This window comes from Neofelis nebulosa, chromosome 4 (genome assembly GCF_028018385.1).
Source record: "Neofelis nebulosa isolate mNeoNeb1 chromosome 4, mNeoNeb1.pri, whole genome shotgun sequence".
NCBI lineage: Eukaryota > Metazoa > Chordata > Mammalia > Carnivora > Felidae > Neofelis > Neofelis nebulosa.
In genome coordinates, this window is record NC_080785.1 from 62215137 (window position 1) to 62235104 (window position 19968).

Below are 19968 nucleotides of genomic sequence, written 5' to 3' on the forward strand. Positions count from 1 at the left end.
CCCCTCCCTCAATCACACTCTGTCTTCCTCTGTCTCTCAAAAATGAATAAATGTTAAAAAAAATTAAACAAAAGAAATCATTATTGAAAAATGATGTAGCACAATTGAATTTTTCATCATCATATATAAATATCCCATAATTTTTTTTTACAATTTAAGTTTTATCTAAATATTGATAATAATTGGCAATTTTCAAAGGAAAGATAAATTCTGGAAATGACTGTTATAGCAATATATCACATAAGTTCTTATTTGAGATTCTAATATTCTTTATAAGTATTTTCTTGTTAATAGTCTTTTTAAGTATTCTTGTAATCATCAATCTATTCTATTTGTTTAATTAGTTGAAAGCTATTAACACCCACCATCACATAATTATAAATACACATAAGTTTATGCATTCCAGAAATAACTTTAAATAGGTTTTTAATCATTCACCTTTTTAAAGATATAGGCAGTGACTGGAGTCAAATGTCATATTTACCATAGTTATTGGGTGAGGCAATTATTGTGTGTGTGTGTGTGTGTGTGTGTGTGTGTGTGTGTGTGTGTGTAGTTTTTATATATGGTCTACACTTGACTCTGAGACTAACATTCAACTTCTCTTAATGGGAACTGGACTTTTGGAGACCATACAAATGTGCTGTTTGTTTGTTTATTTATTTATTTATTTATTTATTTATTTACTTACTTACTTTTTAAAAATTATTATTCTGGATGTGGTTAACACAGTTTATCCATTTATTCATTGTGTACACTTTTAAAAACTAGATATTGATTTCGATAGAAAGTTAAACAAGCAAAAAGTTTCAGTGTGACTAAAGAATGCCATCATCTCTGCTGAACTTCCTATTCTTTTTCTATTTCAGTTGGAGGCACCATATCAATGCAGTTACCCAAGCCAAAAACCAGAAAGTCGTTTCTGATCCTTTCCTCCCTCTTACATCTCAGTCATTCAGTGTCTAATCAATCATCAAGATCAGTATTTACCACTTAAATATTTAATGAACAAGAACCTTCCTTTACATCCATCCTTCTAGTGTTCTAATTCAGCACTTATTCTATTGTTCCCCAATTTTGTCCCCACCAAATAAATCATCCATACAGCTTCCAAATGATTACTCTAAAATGCAAATATGATGCCCTGTTTAAAACATTTCTGTGGTTTCTTATTTTTGCAATCATGTCTAATCTCCTTAATATGATTACATGCTTTTCCTTTTCAGACCCACTTGTGTAGAGTTAGAAAAAAGAGTATGAGGACAGAATCCCAAGAAATATCACTATTAAAGATGGAGACAAAGGAGTAGCCTGCCAAATAAACTGAGGTCGATGGCCTGGAAAATAAGAGAAAAACCAGGACTTTGTCTTATTCAAGTCCAGGCAAAAGAGCATAGGAAAGAAGGACAAGAAATAGAGTCAAAATTGCCAAGAGGTCAGAGATGTGATTTATAATGGATTGATAAATGACACGCCAGACTACAGTAGAATAGGGAGTGAAAGTTAGTAGAGGAAGGAGAGACATGGTTGATAATTTTAAGTAGTGAAGTGGACAGTCAGACTGTAGTGGATTAGAGAGTCAGAGGTGGAAGTGAAGTTAGAGATTCTAGTCAGTGTTCTTAAGAAGTTTGGGTAAAAAGTGGAAAGCAGAGTGCCAGTATTTTGCAGGCACAGAGGTTAGGAGGTTTTCGTTTACATTATTGATGTAATAATGAAACTATGCAGTTTTAGTGTTAAGGAAAAAGAGCCTACTGAGAGGGAGAGGATGGAATACAGGAGGGAAAAGACATCAACTCCTAATGTATTATGGTTTGTCAGAGATTGAGGAAGAATAGGATCTGAGCACAGGTCAGGAGACTGGTCTTAAAATGGAGGAAGGGAACCTCTGCTGTAACTAACGGAAGAAAGAACAGGGTGTGTTTGAAAACAGTTATGTGTTAAGTTTGGTGACAGGAGTTTGGCAGGTTCCTTGGTGTATGTGTGTATATATAGGAAATAGGGTCACCTAAACTGGTGTGAGAAGAGTGAGAATGTCCAGTATGCCAACTAGTGTGGAGAGGGCTTGAGCAGATTCTAAACCCAAATCAGAACCCAGTAAGATGCCATCCATCAATCAAAGATCAGACATGGAAAGACAGCAGGTTTAAAACCTCAGGCAATTGGCCCACATATTTGTCAAGGACAGGTTTGATTAGCATTCCCAAACAATAAAGTTATAAATACTCAGTTCTCTTCAGAGGAGAATCCTTTTATATTCTTTTCCACTGAGGAAATTTCGTCATGAAAAATAAGTGTTCATGAAAGAAATGTTTCACAGAACACAGTTTTAACTATTTCCAAACTACTTAAAAAAATAAAATAGGAGCACCTGGGTGGTTCAGTTGGTTCAGCGGCCAGGTTCGGCTCAGGTCATGATTTAGTGGTTCGTGAAATCAAGTCCTGCGCTGTGCTCTGTGCTGACAGCTCAGTGCCTGGAGCCTGCTTTGGGAGCCTCTCTCTCTCTCTCTCTCTCTCTCTCTCTCTCTCTCTCTCTCTCTCTCTCTCTCTCTCTCTCTCTCTCCTCCTCGCCTGTCCATGTGATTGCGTGCTCGCTCTCTTTCTCTCTCTGTCTCTCTCTCTCTCCCCGTCTCTCAAAAATAAACATTTAAAAAACTAAAATGCTTGAATTGTTTATAAAGAAATCACCTCTGAAGTCCTGTTTTGGAACAGAGCTGAATATAGAGGATGACTAAAACAGAATCTTTCATCTGTACTCACATTTGCCTTGCACACAGCAAGTCATATAAACTTTGTTGGTCCTCCCTTAACGCTTAGTACCTCTAAACTCTTCGCTTTAAACAAAACTCACTAGTTTCCCTTTATGTTAGCATTATGTTAACATGTTTATCTTTTCACTCTTTTCCTGACACAGCCCCACAAAGAGTTCCCTGGATAAATTACATTCCCTTTCTGTAAATAGCCTTCTGGGGATTATAATCCTTTTTTAGTTTAGTTTAGTTTGTTTTAGTTTTATTTGTGTGTGTGTGTGTGTGTGTGTGTGTGTGTGTGTGTGTGTGAATAGGCAAAGAACACTAACATGAGACCTACTCTCTTAACAAAATTTCAAGTGCACATTGTATTATTGACTGTCGGTACAATGTTGTATAGTAGAACTCTAGAGTTAATTCATCTTGTTGAACTGAAACTTTATGGCCTTTGATTAGTAACTCCCCATGACACCCCTTTCCCAGCCCTTGGCAGTCACCATTCCACTCTTGGATTCTGTGAATTTGCCTTTTTTTAAAGATACCTTATATGAGAAGGTAAGTCCTTTTCTTATAGTGCTTTTCTTCAGAAAAATCAGACCAAAAGACATCTGAACTTTTATGTAAGGATTAAATGGGCAAAGAGAGAAGGAAGAAGTTGTGAGTCCTGTGTGTTAGCAGTTGGTTTTCTGTCACAAATATGGTTGTATGTGTTATAACATTTAAGGGTTGTATATCTTAACATCTTGCTTCTATGATAAATCTTTTGCAGAACACACAATACTGAATCATGTATAATTTGATATTTTGATATTTGTAATTCAATGATATTTAAGAGTTTCAGATTTTATTACTATTAGTATTGTGGACTTTGCAGGAACACTTCACAGGGGCCCATGATTTGTGTGAGGCAGAAAGTAATGTTTCTCATATCCATTACTTCGTACCTCTGTGTGATCTGTGTTAACAAATGTGACCACTGGATTTACTTACCTTCAAACGAGCCACAGTGCAAGATACTTTTACTTCATAAGGATTAGGCCTTTACTTTTAAGTTGGAAAACATGAGTAAATGTTACTGAAGCAGTGCCTGATATATGCTCTTTCATCGTTATTTAGGGATTTTCCCCCAGAGCTTTGAAAGAACTAGAGCCAGCACCTCTGCCCAAGACTGTTGCATACCCGTCACTCCCCAACAGGACTGTTTCCTTGTCTGGTACATGATTGTTCATTTCTCTGTTGCCCATAGGAAGATTCTTAATACACTAGATACAGCCTTGTTTGGGGAGAGTAAAAGTAGACTAACAGGGACAACTTCTCCTTATAAGTTTAATTTTTTCTAGAAAGTGAGCAGATTTGAATTTTCTTTTACCTTAGAAGCAATGTAATTTTCTATCTGGAATCTGCTGCAAATTCACTTACCAGTATTATTCATTCATGAGTATGATATCATAGCTCCTTATCCTCTTTAAAGCCCTAGTTTACTGATGTGGGAGTTCTCTGCGGTCACTTTGTATGATGTTCTTTGTAGCATTAAGGCATGGGATTATTTTTGCTGAAGAATTTTGACTCAAGGTCTTCTGACTTAAATAAATAAATTAGTCTGATTATGGTCTCAAGCTACTGACTTACTGATTTCATTTTCTTTAAGGACTGTGATTACAGGAAAGAATTGTCAAAGTTGTATTTATTCTGGAGAACAAAGAATAGGCACACTGCTGTTTATTATTTAATGAGGACCAATCAACATTATTTTGTTTTCTAGTATTACCTAGGAAATACATCATTAATTAAATGAAACCTACCATTAAATTATGAACAGAATTATGGGCACAAGCAGCTTCTCCTGATTTTCTGAATATTATTAGTTGTTTTAGGAAATCTGGAATGTTAATGGTACAAACAGCAATTAATGTTGGAATACCTTAAAGACAAGACCATCATTGGAGTGAATATCAAGTGAACGGTCTATATTTCAGGGATAAATAAGGAAGGCATACCTTGAGTTACAGATTAAGGGACAAAAGACAAACTCATCTGTCCTTTGGATAAGCTCATAACCTCAGGAAAATCCCTTAAATCCAGATAGACTTTTTTTTCCTAAAATAAAGATATCTTAATCTTAATCATAATATGTTAATAATCTTAATATCTGCTCTGTTTCTTTCAAAAAGGTAAATAATTTAGCAAAAGTAATGAGGTCAAAATATATAATTTGGAAGAAAACTCTTTAGAAATCACAGAGCTCTGTACAAAAATACAAAGTTTTGTAATTTTAACCATAAAAAAATAATTGAGTGAACTCTTTCTCACAAATCACCATTACAGGATTTGCAGACTTCATATCTTAATGTTTCCAGAGGAATGAGATGCTAGGGAAGGGATCACCTGTGTTTCAGTTAAGATTGTGTTTGGCTGCATGGGACAGTACAGAGTTAACAGGTCAGGGGCTTCTTTTCTCTGCTTTTCTCATCTGGAGGAAATCATCTTGATCATCAAGGTACTTTAGGGTCTTCTCGGTGGCTCATTCAGTTAAGCATCCGACTCTTGATTTCAGCTCAGATCATGATCTTACGGTTCATGGGTTCAAGCCCCACTTGGGGCTCTGTGCTGCCTGCTGGGATTCTCTCTCTCTTTCTGCCCCCCGCCTCAAAAATAAATAAATAAATAAATAAATAAACATTAAAAAAACAAACAAAAAAGATGTTTTGAAAGGACCATGCTTCTTTTTTTGCCCCCAGCAGTTCTCAACAATAGCTTTTATCCTTATGTTTTCAAGTTATCTGCTATTCCTTTTAGTAATCACACCCATATGCTTGTAAGTATGGCAGTGACCTTGGTGGTGGAATGTGGAAAGGAATTGTATCTAAATCACCACTCCTAGCTACAAAAGAATCCGCAGAATTTGGGGTTTGGTTTCTCCATTGCTTGCTTTTATATGCTTAGTACATGGCTTCCCAGATGAAATAAGAGCTTTGTTGGTTAGAAAGAGGTGGAAAATAGGTATTGGAGCTTAACAAGCAGCATCTGCCATGGCCCAGTTTTACCCTGTAAATGTCTTTGGTGGGTATACAGTTCTGGGAAAGGAATAGTTTCTAGAAAAAAAAGATGATGAACTCTTCCTGAGGGACTTTCCTATGTGTATATTTAGGAGGACAGAGAGTGAAGACAGATAGCAAGGAAGAAGGTGGAGTGATGGAAAGAGAGGAAAGGACAGGAGAATGAAGTATAGTGCAGTATTCCTCAGTGAATTTCTTCCTTAAGATGCAGAAGCAAATAAATAGAATATATGCTATCACTTTGAGCAATCTTATTGAAATCAACCAAACTATTAGTACCAATTATTTTTCAGATACAAAGAATGCAGTCGTATTTGGAAACCATTCTTGAGTCATTTTGGAAGGAATTTTCAAGCTACAGCCTTTAGAGCACTGGACAACATGACTATAAACTATTTACATGTAGACACATACATTCTGGTTTATGTTTTGGCTACTCCAACTTGATGACTTATGCCAACTTATATAAACTGAACGACCCTCAGTTTTTTTTTTTTTCTTTACAGTAGTACTTATCGTACACACTTAACTGGGATAAAGGTGATATAATTATACCTTGTACTTAATGCCAATCATCAGTCTATTGGCATTCATTGGTTTTATCGATATTCTATAGAAAGCCTTACTTTTATACTTTTTCTATACAAATTATCCTAGTTTGGGTTCTAATAAACTGTTCACACTCCTGCCCCAATGTGGTGTTCCAGTCTCTGTCCTCCCCCCTGACCCAGTCTCACATAGTCAGGCTTGTTTACACTCGTCACTTTCGAGACCTACTCCCATTTCTGCTCACAGAGAGTAAAAAGAAATTATTTTATTCAATCCCCATTTTCTTCCTCCTCTGCTCTACCTCAGCCTCCATTCCTACTTGTTTCACTAGTCTTCCTCCACACTATCTCATTCCAATTTGCTGGTGCCACTTTTACCACCATGGTCATTACCACCCCAGTTTAATGACTGGCAATCACACAGCAGGTGTCTATTTTATTTTGCAAATGCAAGAATTATGCCTAGTTTGAGATATTATGAAAAATGCTGTTCACATTTAACCCCCCCCCCCCGGGTATTTAAAGACAACAAGACTTTCTTTGCAGATTTGCTGAGATTACATCAAAGCAGTGAATACATTTGTAGCTTTATCAGATTGAGTGAATACTATAATGACCAAGTCAACCCCAGAAATAAATGGAGTTGATGGCTCCAACCTTTCTGTTTTAACTGAAAAAGATAACTTTATTATTAAAGGTAGTAGATATCCACAAAATACTTTAGGTTTGTAGAAATTAAAACAGCTAAGGATCTAGTTTACTATGAAAAGAAAGAAATATATGACATTGACTTGGTTTTTCTCAATTCAGCGTCTCAGACAAGTTTATGATAAATAAATATTTTAGTATTTAAATTTATATACTTGTTTTTTTTTTCCAATTTTGGAAATAACAATGCAAACTCTAAGAATTCTGCTATGGAGAGATACAAAACTTTTGAAAACCAACACATTATCCAATATTCAGTGGACGCTAGCAGAGCTTGTGATATATTCTAAGCCTGTGATCATCTTTGCAGAGTGTTTTTGTAAACATTTTCCAGTCAGGTGATACATAAGGAAGGGGATTGGTTCTTTGTTAAGACGCCACCAACTTGTTTCTTCTTTTCTCAGACTAATACTTTTTATTTGCCCAGTACCTGAGCAGTGTAATAATAGCTTTCTTGTTCTGTTTATTGTCAGGCTTTATGCCAACGGATAAAGATACGTTCAAAAATGATCTTAGTATTGACCTGATGAGGTAGATAAGGGCTATTTTCATTTTTTTAGATGAGGAAACATCATTGTAGCGATGGCCTAAGTATAGGAACTGTTGGTCAGGTGGTAAGGTGTTCTTAATTGCTGCACTGCCTGGCTGTGAGCAAGCCACTGCCTTCCTTTGTTTCAGTAATTTGGACCCTGTTTTTTGTCCTTATGCCTTAACATCAAGGGCAGCCTTCCGATTCCTTGTTCCCTGGAGCCCTGGCCTGCTTTCGTTTACTTTGGGCCTCTCCCAGACCTTAAATGTGAGAAGGGTATGTAGACTTCTCTCTTGTTAGGCACGGACAGAATATCTTCCCATACTGAGTGATGTCCTCCTCTCCAGACCCAAAGCAGGACATTTTCATATGGGTTTGTTTCCCTCTGAAGGGGAAGGCCTGGGGTTTCCCTTTCCAGGATTATTCTGTGATTCTAATTTTCTTGAGATCTTCAGATTTGCATCATGGTTTGAGTTGAGTTTTACTATATATAGGGTTTTACTATAGACTAATTTAATCACCACAGCACCCAAACTATGAAATTAAAAAGAAGAACCTAAATTTTATTCTACCGTGTTTTTAGTAACAATTTTGATTTAAATATTGCCTTTGCTACTTACGTACCAAGTTCTGTATATATTACTATCTACTTTCTTTAGTTTTGACCTCAGCCTCTATAGAAAGGGAGCTCCTGATCTAATGATTAACTGCTACTAAAACTCTTATAAATTTGGCTTTCATGTATTTTTGTTTAATTAAGATGTTCTTGGGTCGTTCCACATTAGGAATGAAGCAAATTATGAAGCAATTATTTAGATTACAATTCAGTCACTAATTATGTACTGTATAATGTTTGCTTCATTTGAGATTTCTAGGCCTCCAAATTTATGATTTCTTAATCAAAAGAAGCACTTTGAGAGGAATTTAGTCTTTTTAATTGAATAAAAAAATCAAATTTGCTTAGTACAACAAAATTTGTATTTAATGGAGCATTTTGATCATAGAAATTATATAGTTGTGATAATAGTATGTGTATACTAAGTTTATTATTCTTTTGACAAGTTTGTTCACAGAGCTTAAAGTTAACGTGAAGAAACCGTTCTGGAAGTTTTCTGGCAGTGCTATGTGTTGTATGTGATAGAGCAAACGTGGGATTTATGATTTAGGGCTAATTGGAATATTTTTTTCCTCACAACCTAAACTAATCTGCTTGGTTTCATGATCTTGTCTGCTTAAAATTTATGTAAACAATGGGAATTTTTAATGAGATTATGAAAATGAAGTGTCTCTCTCTCTCTCTCTCTCTCTCTATATATATATATATATATAATTTTAATTATATAAAATTAAATGATTTTTACTGTATAATTTTAAGTATGGGTTTTTTGTTTGAGAACTGAAACCCAAACTAATCATTTGTACTTCTCCTGTCACTCTTAACATAGTCTCTTAAAATTTTAACAAATGTTTATAAGAGGTGAAAAATACAATATTTAAATCCCAATAATGTTTATTTATAAAAGATAATGGTGCTACTAACTTTGGTTTTTTGGAGTAAAATGGCCACCTAGGAATTATGTAAAATAAAATGCTTAGGTTAGAATGATTATCTCAAAGTTGATGCACAAAATTTCTGAAATTCACTTATAGGAGAACCTATAGACTATTTTAGCCTCTTTTCTGCTTATTGTCTGTGTTCCAGACTTGTGTAAGCTTTGTTTAGTCCACTTTGTTAGAGCAGGCTATGGGCAGTAGTTGTGTTCAATTCTAGGTTTCAAATTCTGTGGTTCCCTTTTTTTCAAAGTATGAAAATTTACATCAGTGAAGCAGGAGGAAACTGCTAAGGAAAGACATTTTCTTTACAGCAAGAAGTGAAAGATAGGGGTTTGATATGATGGAATAGGAAAGGATTTTAAAAAACCTTAAAACTAGAAAACAGCATAATAGTCTGAAGTGATTCCGTGTAGAGCCAACAGCCCTACATACACTGAGGCCCACACTGTGTCACTGTACAAGGTTTATAATACGTAAAAAGATAGCCCTAGCCATTAAGAGTAGCTTAAAGGTTATGCTGTATATCAATTTTATTGAGACAAGGGGTTAATTTATTAACTAAATTTAATTAAGGTAACTCTATAGGTATAATAATATATTTTTCCCAAATTAGCAAAATTTATATTTAAAAATTTAGTGTGTAGCACATAGTGGAAATATATTTACATGGGATATATAACTCTTTGCTAAAGCTGGAAAAGTTTCTGTGTGTACACTTTATTCTTAATGCACATATGTAAACTTACAGGGTGCTCTTGGGTAATAATGGCAACTTTGGTTTCATTTTCTGAAATAACTCAAATTATTTCAGGTGTTTTGCTCTTTTAAAATGAGAAAGTTTAGTATTTATTTCCGGGTATCACGTAATAAGTATTCATTAAAAATTTTAAATGCATATTTTATATACACACATGTACATATATACTTATATATTATAGTTATTTGATACTTTTGTTGATACAACGGTAGCCCCCTAAACTGTCAGTACTTTTCCATATATTTGGTGCTTATGCTTCTTAGACTTCTGTGTTCTTGCACGTAGCTTTCAGTTCTGCTATGAGCATTGAATCTTAAGGACTGTAATTCCTCTATTCTGGATTGCTTCCGTTTGCCTGCCTAGATCCCCTCTCTGTCCTTCTCCATCGTGCTGTCTGACCAGGCAGTGTCCTATGTAACTATCAGATTCCTCTCGTCCTTTTGCTTCTGATCGACTTTTCTAGTTGAGGGCCCCAGCGAGAGATGAGAAGGAGGAAAGTGGGTAGGGTGATTATATCCCTGTCTATCTCAATGAAAAGTCCGTTGTGAGTGGAGGTCTTTTTCTCTCAAGGCCGTGTTCTGCATGTCACTCTATTCCTTCTGAGTGGTAACTGCCTTTTCAAGTTACCCAAAAGGATTTAGGTGTGGAAACACTTTCCTTCTACTTTCCCAGTATTCTGTATGACCCTATTGGTTTCTCAGCTTCTTTGCATTTAGGATAATGCACTTCCTCAGATTGGAGTATATCATCTGTTTTTTATGGAACACTGATGATGCCGCTTCCCTCAGTGTAAAGCTACCAGCTTCCTAAGGGTTTCTTGAAAAATGAGAAAAGGAGAGCGGGAAGATGCTGAGGTGGAGACAGGCTTCATCTCACAGACAACCCCAAGTCATACTTCTCTCTGTAACGTGGACACACAGAGCGAGTGACACGTACTCTCTAGCTTTACTGAGTAATTGGCAGGGGGGGGGGGGCAACTAAAACTCAAGAGGATTATAAAATCTGAGAGTAATAATTTAAACTGAAAATTATAACTTTTGCCATCTTCCTAGAGAAAGTGTTTTAAAGAAATTTCTTAATTTAAGAAATGCGTGGCTTCACGAAGCCACCTCTTGGCGCAAGTCTCCTCATCGAAAACTCCGCTTCTGAGTCTGCTTCTACCATTCAGCAAAGCTCATATCCTTCCCTGGGGACTGGCTCTAAATGACTAACACCTGTCATCTTCCTCTCAGGAATGTATTTCTCTAAGTCTGAATTTGCAATTTTAGAAAAATTCTCTGATTGTCCCAGGAATGTAATCAGAAGCTAACTAACACAAGTCTGCACTGGGTTGCATCTGAAGTATTCATAGCAGGATAAATTGCAGGTGTGCAACCTGAAGCCTCTGAAATCCTGTGGACTCACATACACTCTCACACACGCACTTCAACCAGTTCAAAGAGACAGTAAATACAATACAATAGAGAAAAGTCCTTGTACTTCCATTGGTGCTCAAGACCAGAAGAAACTGTACCACCCCTTGCATCCTCCAACTCCTTAAATCATTGTGCCTCAGGATGGTATGTATCTCCATTGATTGGCTCTTCTGTGTCTTTCAGTAATTATCATTTTCTTCTGTAGGACTCACATTGGTAGTTTTTATGATTGTTGTTATTGTGAATGGGATAATTTTCTGTCACTTTGTCTTAATGTGGTTAATTTTGCTAATTTCATATGCTAATTATATATCCGGACAACTCATTAAACTCTTAATTTATGTGGATTTCATTTGATTCCTTTGGATTTTCTATACAGAATATTTATGTCATCCATAAATAATGATAGTTTTTCTCTTCCTTTATAATGCATATACTTCTTTTTTATCTGTTCTATTTCTAAAGACCCCTAACGCAATCAATGTTAAATAGATACTCAGCAGGAGGATCTGGGGTTGACTTAAGTCTTTCTCATAAAGACAAGAAGTTCTGCCTTTCTTTTTATTTGGAATTTATTTATTTATTTTGAGAGAAAGAGAGGGAGAGAGAATGCGTGGGGGAGAGGCAGAGACAGAGGCAGAGAATTCCAAGCAGGCTCTGCACTCTCAGTGCAGAGCTCAATGTGGGGCTTGAACTCAGGAACTGTGACATCATGACCTGAGGTGAAATCAAGAGTCAGATGCTTAACCCGCTGAGCTACCCAGGAGCCCCAAGTAGTAATATGCTAAATTACACATTCAAAACATCATGCTAAATACACAAAATAATGCAATTTGAATTGATAGAATGAAATAAGGATTCAGAAAAGTTAAGATAATGCTTTCTTCAAACAACCTGTAGGGATAGATGATGTATAAATTTTCTTTGCCTGCTGTAACAAGTTACCACAAACTTGGTGGCTTAAAACAGTAGAGATGTATTCCTTCATGGTTCAAGAGTTTGAAAGTCCAAATTTTGTATTCCTGGGCAGAAATCACGGTGTCACTAGGTTCATGGTCCTTCACGAGGCTGTAGGGGAGAATCCCTTCTTTGCTGCTTCTGGCTTCTGGCAGCTGCCAGTGTTCCTTCACTTCTGGCTGCATCACTCTATTCTCTGCCTCTCCTGTCACCTTGCCTCCTCCTCTTCTGTCTGTCAAATTTCCGTCTGTCTCTCTTTATTATAAGGACACTTGTAAAGGCATTTAGGTCCTACTTGGATAATTCAGATAATCTTCTCATTTCAGGATCCTTAATTCAATCACATTTGTAAAAAGTTCACCATATAAGATGACATTTTCAGGTTCCGGGGATTTGGGACAGATATATTCAGGGGTTGCCATTCATTCCACTACTGTCTACCTGCTGGCCCTCAAAGATTGATTCCATCCCACATACAAAATACTTACACCTCATTTCAGTGTCTCCAATGTCTCAGTCTGTTAAATCAAGTCAAATCAAAAGGTTCATCTAGGGTGCCTGAATTCGGCTCAGTCAGTTGAGTGCCCTAACTCGGCTCAGTTGATAAGTTCACACTTGGTAAGTTCAAGCCCAGCATCAGGCTTGCTTCTGTCAGCTTAGAGTCTAGAAGCTGCTTTGGATTTTGTGTCTCCCCCTCTCTCTCTGCCCCACCTCCACTGTGTGTGTGTGCTCACACATGCTCTCTGTCTCAGAAATAAACGTTTAAAAATGCTCATCTAAATATCATCAGCTCAAAGTCCACATCTTATCATATAAATTATCAAAATTAGTTATAGGTGAAACTCAGATGATTCACCGTGGGGCAGACTTCTCTATTGTGCACCTGTGAAACTAGAAAGCAAGTTATCTGCTTTCAAAATACAGTGATGGAACAAGCATAGGAGAATGGTTAGACATTCCTATTCCAAAAGAGAGACAGTGCTAGGCAGAAAGGAGTCACTGGTCCCAAGCAATATTAATCTGTAGCTTGATCACATCTGCAAAAACTTCACCAAGTTCTAGGAATTAGGTTCTAATATCTTTGGGGACCACTTTTCAGTCCAGTCACTACAGATGACTTCATGAAAAATATTATTTTAATTATGTAGAGAGAAAAAAACCTAAATAGATCACAGAACTTAAGAAATGTTATAAAAACTCCCCAAACTACAAGGCTGGCAACTCACAAATGATTTTTAAAGCCTTCGAAGAGCAAATAATTCTCATGTATTGTCAGCTGTTTCAGAACATAAAGATGGAAATATTCCGATGCTCCTTATTAGCCAGCAGTTATCAATATCTCATAAAATGTCTATGAAACAGTCTCACTTATAGTTGTTGGTGCGATTTTCTTAAATAAAATATTTTAACAGATAGTGTATTGTATAATTAGTACATTAGGTAAAGGTTGTCAGGAGAGCAAAGATTGTAGTTAGTCTACAATTGCTAATTGTAGATAGGAAATAAATTCTGAACTATAATCTTTTATCTAAAATTTCAGAGTCCACAAAGCTCTGAAAATCAAAATTTCTTCATTGTTTATTTGGTGAAATGCAGAATATGAATGGACATGGCCATTGTAATGTTAATTTATCCTTCTTTGAGTCATTATTTATATGTGCTAGTGCAGAAATATTTATATGAATTTAAATTATGGTGTGCTATTCCTGACCCTTTGGGTTTGTTGATTAACTTACCATATATGCACTGAATAATCTTTTTAAGACCCACAAAACTTTGCATACCAAAGCATGATTGTCCCCAGATACTTCATCTAATGCATTATAGATTTTATTTAAGATATCAATGAACCAAAGGAAAAATGATATGAACCTCAAAACACTAAATATATTTCAGTAATAATAATAACAGCTAACGTATTTGATTGCTTTGTATGTACCAAGCCCTGTTTTAACTACCTCCAGGTACTAGAATGTCACGTCCTTGTAGGAAAGCAGGTACTGTTAATATCCTTTCTATTTTAGGGGCGCCTGGGTGGCGCAGTCGGTTAAGCGTCCGACTTCAGCCAGGTCACGATCTCGCGGTCCGTGAGTTCGAGCCCCGCGTCAGGCTCTGGGCTGATGGCTCAGAGCCTGGAGCCTGTTTCCGATTCTGTGTCTCCCTCTCTCTCTGCCCCTCCCCCGTTCATGCTCTGTCTCTCTCTGTCCAAAAATAAATAAAAAACGTTGAAAAAAAAATTAAAAAAAATATATATCCTTTCTATTTTAAAGATAGGAACATGGCAGGACTGAAACCTAAGCATACTTTTCAAGGTCAAAGATCCAGTTAATTTTAGAGCCAGGTCTTGAACCCAGGTTGTTTAAATCCACAGCTCATGTTTTAATCTCTCTGCTCTAGTGAATGTCAATAGGTATCTGGTGGTTATTAAAAACATTTGGTCATTCACCCATTCATTCAGTCAACCACAACTTGATGGTTAATCTTTCTCAGGCTATACTCTAGTTCTAAGATACAGAAGGGCATAAATCAAGTGGAAGAAAACAAAACAAAACAAAACAAAAAACTGAAACAACCTCTCCCTATTCTCATAGAACCTGCATAAGCTTACATAGAGTTTACCTGTTAGGTTAACATGCTACATGTAAGATGGTCATAGTTATGGAAAAAAATATATCAAGAAAGGGAGTCAAACTCTTAATGAAATATAACTGGATGAATCTTTCCAAGCATGGTAAAAACTTAGGATCTCAAAAGAAAAGGCAGCATCATATGAAATGATAATGTAGTATAGTATACATATTTTCACTAAATTGAGTTTGCAACAAATGTACTAGCATTTCCATTTGGTACTGTTTTGAATGTACTCAGTAAGCAATTAGATAAGAAAAAAGGAATTGGGGAAGGAGGTGTTTGAAAGAAGGCAGAGCACATATCATTATTTGTAGATAATAGGACTGTATGTCCCCCAAAAATGAATCACCTGAAAGGAATGATATATGGCAACAGCATTATAAGGTGTCTGTGGAAAAGATTAATAATAAATGATCAAGGGGCGCCTGGGTGGCGCAGTCGGTTAAGCGTCCGACTTCAGCCAGGTCACGATCTCGCGGTCCGTGAGTTCGAGCCCCGCGTCAGGCTCTGGGCTGATGGCTCGGAGCCTGGAGCCTGTTTCCGATTCTGTGTCTCCCTCTCTCTCTGCCCCTCCCCCGTTCATGCTCTGTCTCTCTCTGTCCCAAAAATAAATAAAAAACGTTGAAAAAAAAAAATAAAAAAAATAAATGATCAAATTATTTTTTAAAAAATATAACCAGCTCAAACAGATAATGTAAGAAGGGGTTCTATTATAATAAAAAAGAAATGGGTAAGTATTTATGTAATAAATATAAATATATTACACTTAATGTGAAGGAAACTTTGGGCCGTACTAAGAATTATATGAAAAAACCTAATAAGTAGGAAAACATATTTTTTAAAGATAGGCCTGATATTATAAAATATTCCAGTTCTCCCAAAATTTGTCTATCGTGTAAGATCCGATTACAATACCAAAAGATTTTGGCCAGGTTCTTAAAAGCAAAGGTAACTCGAAAATTATTTCAAATTTTATCCAAAAATATGAATCTTGTAGGTAAACAACAAATTTTTTAAAAAAGAGGAAGCAGAGAATTGATTCTAGCCCAACCAAATATGAACATTTAGTACAGAACTAGAATAATTAAAATAGTTGGGTACAGTTCAGAGGTAACATAGAGATATAGAGGTGGAAATTTATTATAGAATTACCTGTGTCTTTCAAACAAGGAGGAAAAATTAGATTATTAAGCACATTCTATTAATATATATATTAATATGTATAAATCTGAAATGATTGAAACACTACAGTGTAAAATATGAAGTCATCAGGGAAAAAACAAAATGTATTCTGCTGAATTATGGAGAAAGGAAGGATCTTTCTAAGCATGACTCAAAAGACTGAAAGAAAAGGTTAATATATCTGAAATATAAAAATTTAACACTACAAGGTAAAAAAAAAAGTGGGAAAAAAAGAAATTTGGAAAATATTTGCAATGCATGACTTTCTCATTACTAGCAAAAAATATAAATGGCTTGAAGGCAGTTACCTGTATTTAGCTGTTAATTTCACAGCTTTTTCCTGTATGGTCTGGAACAATTCTAAACTCCATAGTCCTCAGTTTCCTCAATCATAAAATGTAGGTAGCAGTAGCTAGCTCATAAAATGTTTATGAAGATTAAATGAAATATTACATGCAAAGCTCTTAAAGTAGTGCTTTAAGAAAGAGTAGTGAATATTTAATTACTGCTAATTATCATCATTATGGCTATTAATGTAAATATTTTTAATGTGCATAGAATGGATAAAGGACTTGACTAGGTACTCCACATAAGAAAAAGTTGAGGCAAAAGCATATGGAAAGATAATCAACTTCAATCAACAATAAGAAAAATCTATGTTAACAATTGTGATACATTACATTTTTCAACTTACTGCTTTTATTTTAAGTATAGTTTAACCAAAGAAAAAGATTGTAATCAGTTTGAGAGCTTAAAGTTCTTCAAAGGAGACTTTAAGCATATATCCTCTGAAATATCTTTTGGAGAAATTTAATAAAAAAGGACGAATCCTTTAAAACACGTGAGGCTCTTTGTGGGGTGATTTTGAGGCAGAAACCACAAGTGGAATTGTGGAGTGAGTGCTCTTTGCTGAGATAGTACAAGAACTGCCAGAATGAATGCATTGTGGTAGAGCTGGAAGCATCTAGTAAGTCTGCCCCAGAACATTCAAATCTTCTATTTTTGTCAGAATTGACCGACCCCTCTAGTGAAGCAGCTGGTGTTGGCTCACATGGTTAAGGTTCCAAGCAACAACACCATTGCAAATTTATTAGAATGGTGAAATTCAAGACTGCCAAGGGTTGGTGTTGCTGTGGAATGTTAGTAAAGATGGGGAGTAACTGGAACTCTCAAATGTTACTGGTAGAAGTGCAAAATGGTACAATGATACAATCTTTATCAATACAATGGGGCAGTCTCAATCCTAGGTATTTACTCAGAAGATACAATCACATATGTCTATGGAAAGAGTTGTGCTCAAAAGTTCATAGCAGCTTTATTCATAAAAAGTCAAATGCCAGCAATCAGTGAGTAAATGAACTGTGGTCTATCTTTTCATTTGGATACTATTTAGTAATAAAAGGTGACAAACCACTGATACGGGAACAAATGGTAGAATCTCGTTAAGTATTACAATAACTGAAGGAAGCCTGATGTAAAAGAGTACTTTTAAATTCCATTTATAGGAAATTTTAGAAAATGCAATTACAGTGACAGAAAGCAGACCAATGTCTTTTAAGGGGGGTAGTGGGGATATATGCCAGTGTAAAAGTATATAAATGCAAAAGGGAACTTTTTTGGGGTAATGGAAAATTTCTCTATCATGTTTGTGAAACTAGTTATTATATACCTTTGTCAAAACTCTTTGAATGGTACACTTAAAATTGATGAATTTTGAATTAATAACTTAAAATGCAACTTTGGAGATTTAGGTTAACTGTATTTTTAAAAATAAAAATGTAATAACCCCTTACAGGAAAAGAGAAATCACTTCTCAGAAAAATATCAGTGACAGAGTATTAAAGACAGCTATGACTAAGAAGCTGATTCTCTAATATATGAATATTTCTATGTACTGTGTGTGTGTTACTACTTTCTGCTGCTTATAAAATTTACATATTTAAATTTGTCTTGCCTTAATAAAGATGGGTATATTTTATTTTTACTTCTTAGATCTAACTTTAAGTTTTAATTAATTTAAAGTATTTTATAATTTCAGGAAATAACACCAATTTCAGAGTCAGTAAACACATATTCCAAAATTATACAGTTTAACTATGGTTTAACATCCCCTTTTACTTTCAGTGTAATTCTGATGTGGATATAATATATATGAACATCCCAACTATACAAAATTATCTAAAAAAAAATCTTCACCAAAATATTATAATGGAGTATGAGTATCCTCTTTTAAAGATAAGAAAGCTGTGACTTAACAATAAATAAGTCATTTGCTCAAAGTTACAAGTCTTGGAAGTAAAAGTCTGTCTGAATTTACAGTTTGTCCATTCTAGAATGTGGAAGTAATGTTGGTTAATTTATGTTTCTCAAGAGTGGAGTACATAGAGACAGAAACAGCAAAATTTATATAAAAAAACCGACACTATTATAGCTTTTTCTTATTTGGTCTCCTTTTACAGAGTCTTCGGTGTCTCTGAAATATGGCTGCTGGATAAGTTTACAGTGTTTGGCAGTTCTCTTTTAAGTCTCTTGGGGTTACGCCAAAGGGACAGTATCCCATGGGAATTCAGTCTGAATTCTCATCCAAATGAACACCTGCTGTCATTGTTTCTTATCAGTCCTGTAGTTAGCAAATGCCAACTCCCATGAAAGCCATTCAACACATGGAAAAGGCATCCCAGTGTTCCTCACTAGTTTTAATTTATCCCTGCTTTTACTACATGATCCGTTGCCCCAGTATCTTGGAGATAGAGCTAACATTAAGTTTGTCCTTGGCTATTTGGTGATCTATATGCCTAGGAGTTTACCCAGTTATAGTCCAGTCTAATTAAGTGGTCTTCTTTTGATACTCTTTCTCCTTTCTTCTCCTTTCCCCTTTTCTCTCCTTTCCTCTTGCCCTCTCTCTGACCTGTTTATGTTGCTTTGGAAAGGAAGAGATTTGTTATTGCAAAAATAATATGCTTGTAAAGCAAATTATACTACACAATCTATTTTTAAAAGTCTCAGTTCTCTACGTTAGCAGGAACAAATAATTCACGCAGAAGCAAATTCAATGATAGTCTCCCTATGGATAACCAATATTGATCATCCATTCTTAGTACTTGAATCATATTTCTTTTCTTTTTGTTCAGCTGGTCTGCTGGATGTATGCATTTAATTATAAAGTATTACAAATTGATTTTGAACCAGATTAGGGATAAAGTCAAAATAAATGATTTAAAAAAATTAATGATCATGTCATATAATATACCCTTAATAGCCTAGCTACATTTTTATCTATAATTTCATACCACATAAGACAACATTCTAAGATGTATTTATGACTTATTAGTAAGAATTTAAAAAAAAATCAAGAAACTCTCTGACTGTATTTGAGAGCTATTAAACCAATAAAAGTGAACCATCTTGACATTACTACTTCTTAGCAAACCAGGAAGTTGACCATGTATGTATAACAAAGACATCCTAGAATACCAAACCACAGAGGGTTTGGGGGTAACTTTTTAGTAAGTGTTTCTATATATACCTGTCTATATCTTTGTGTCCTTTTCTCTTGCAGATTAATTACTTAATGATTTTTAGAGGATAAAATGTACAGAAAAACTAACAGTGCTATTACAGCTTTATCTTGTAGGGAAAAGCTACTGGGCCTGCCATCTGCAGCGGGCTTTGGTCCCTCTCTTGTTGTGCCTCATGCTTTGTTATGCATGAGTAAGCACATTAGCCTTTTCATTTCATTCATTAGACTTTTAATCCTTGATTAGTGTTTTCAAGATTCTCTCAAATACACAACTTCTTTATTTCCTTTGTGTATGCTTTTTTTTTATCTGCGCTATGAAACAAAATTAAGTTAATCACAACAGTAGACCCGTTTCTTTTGAGAT

General features: G+C 35.4%; 1 protein-coding gene across 16 annotated transcripts in view; it reads left to right on the forward strand.

Annotated features, from left to right (window-relative positions):
* The window catches only part of DGKB (diacylglycerol kinase beta), a 790801-nt gene that overhangs the window by 451572 nt on the left and 319261 nt on the right, over nucleotides 1–19968 (forward strand). The window lies entirely within an intron of this gene.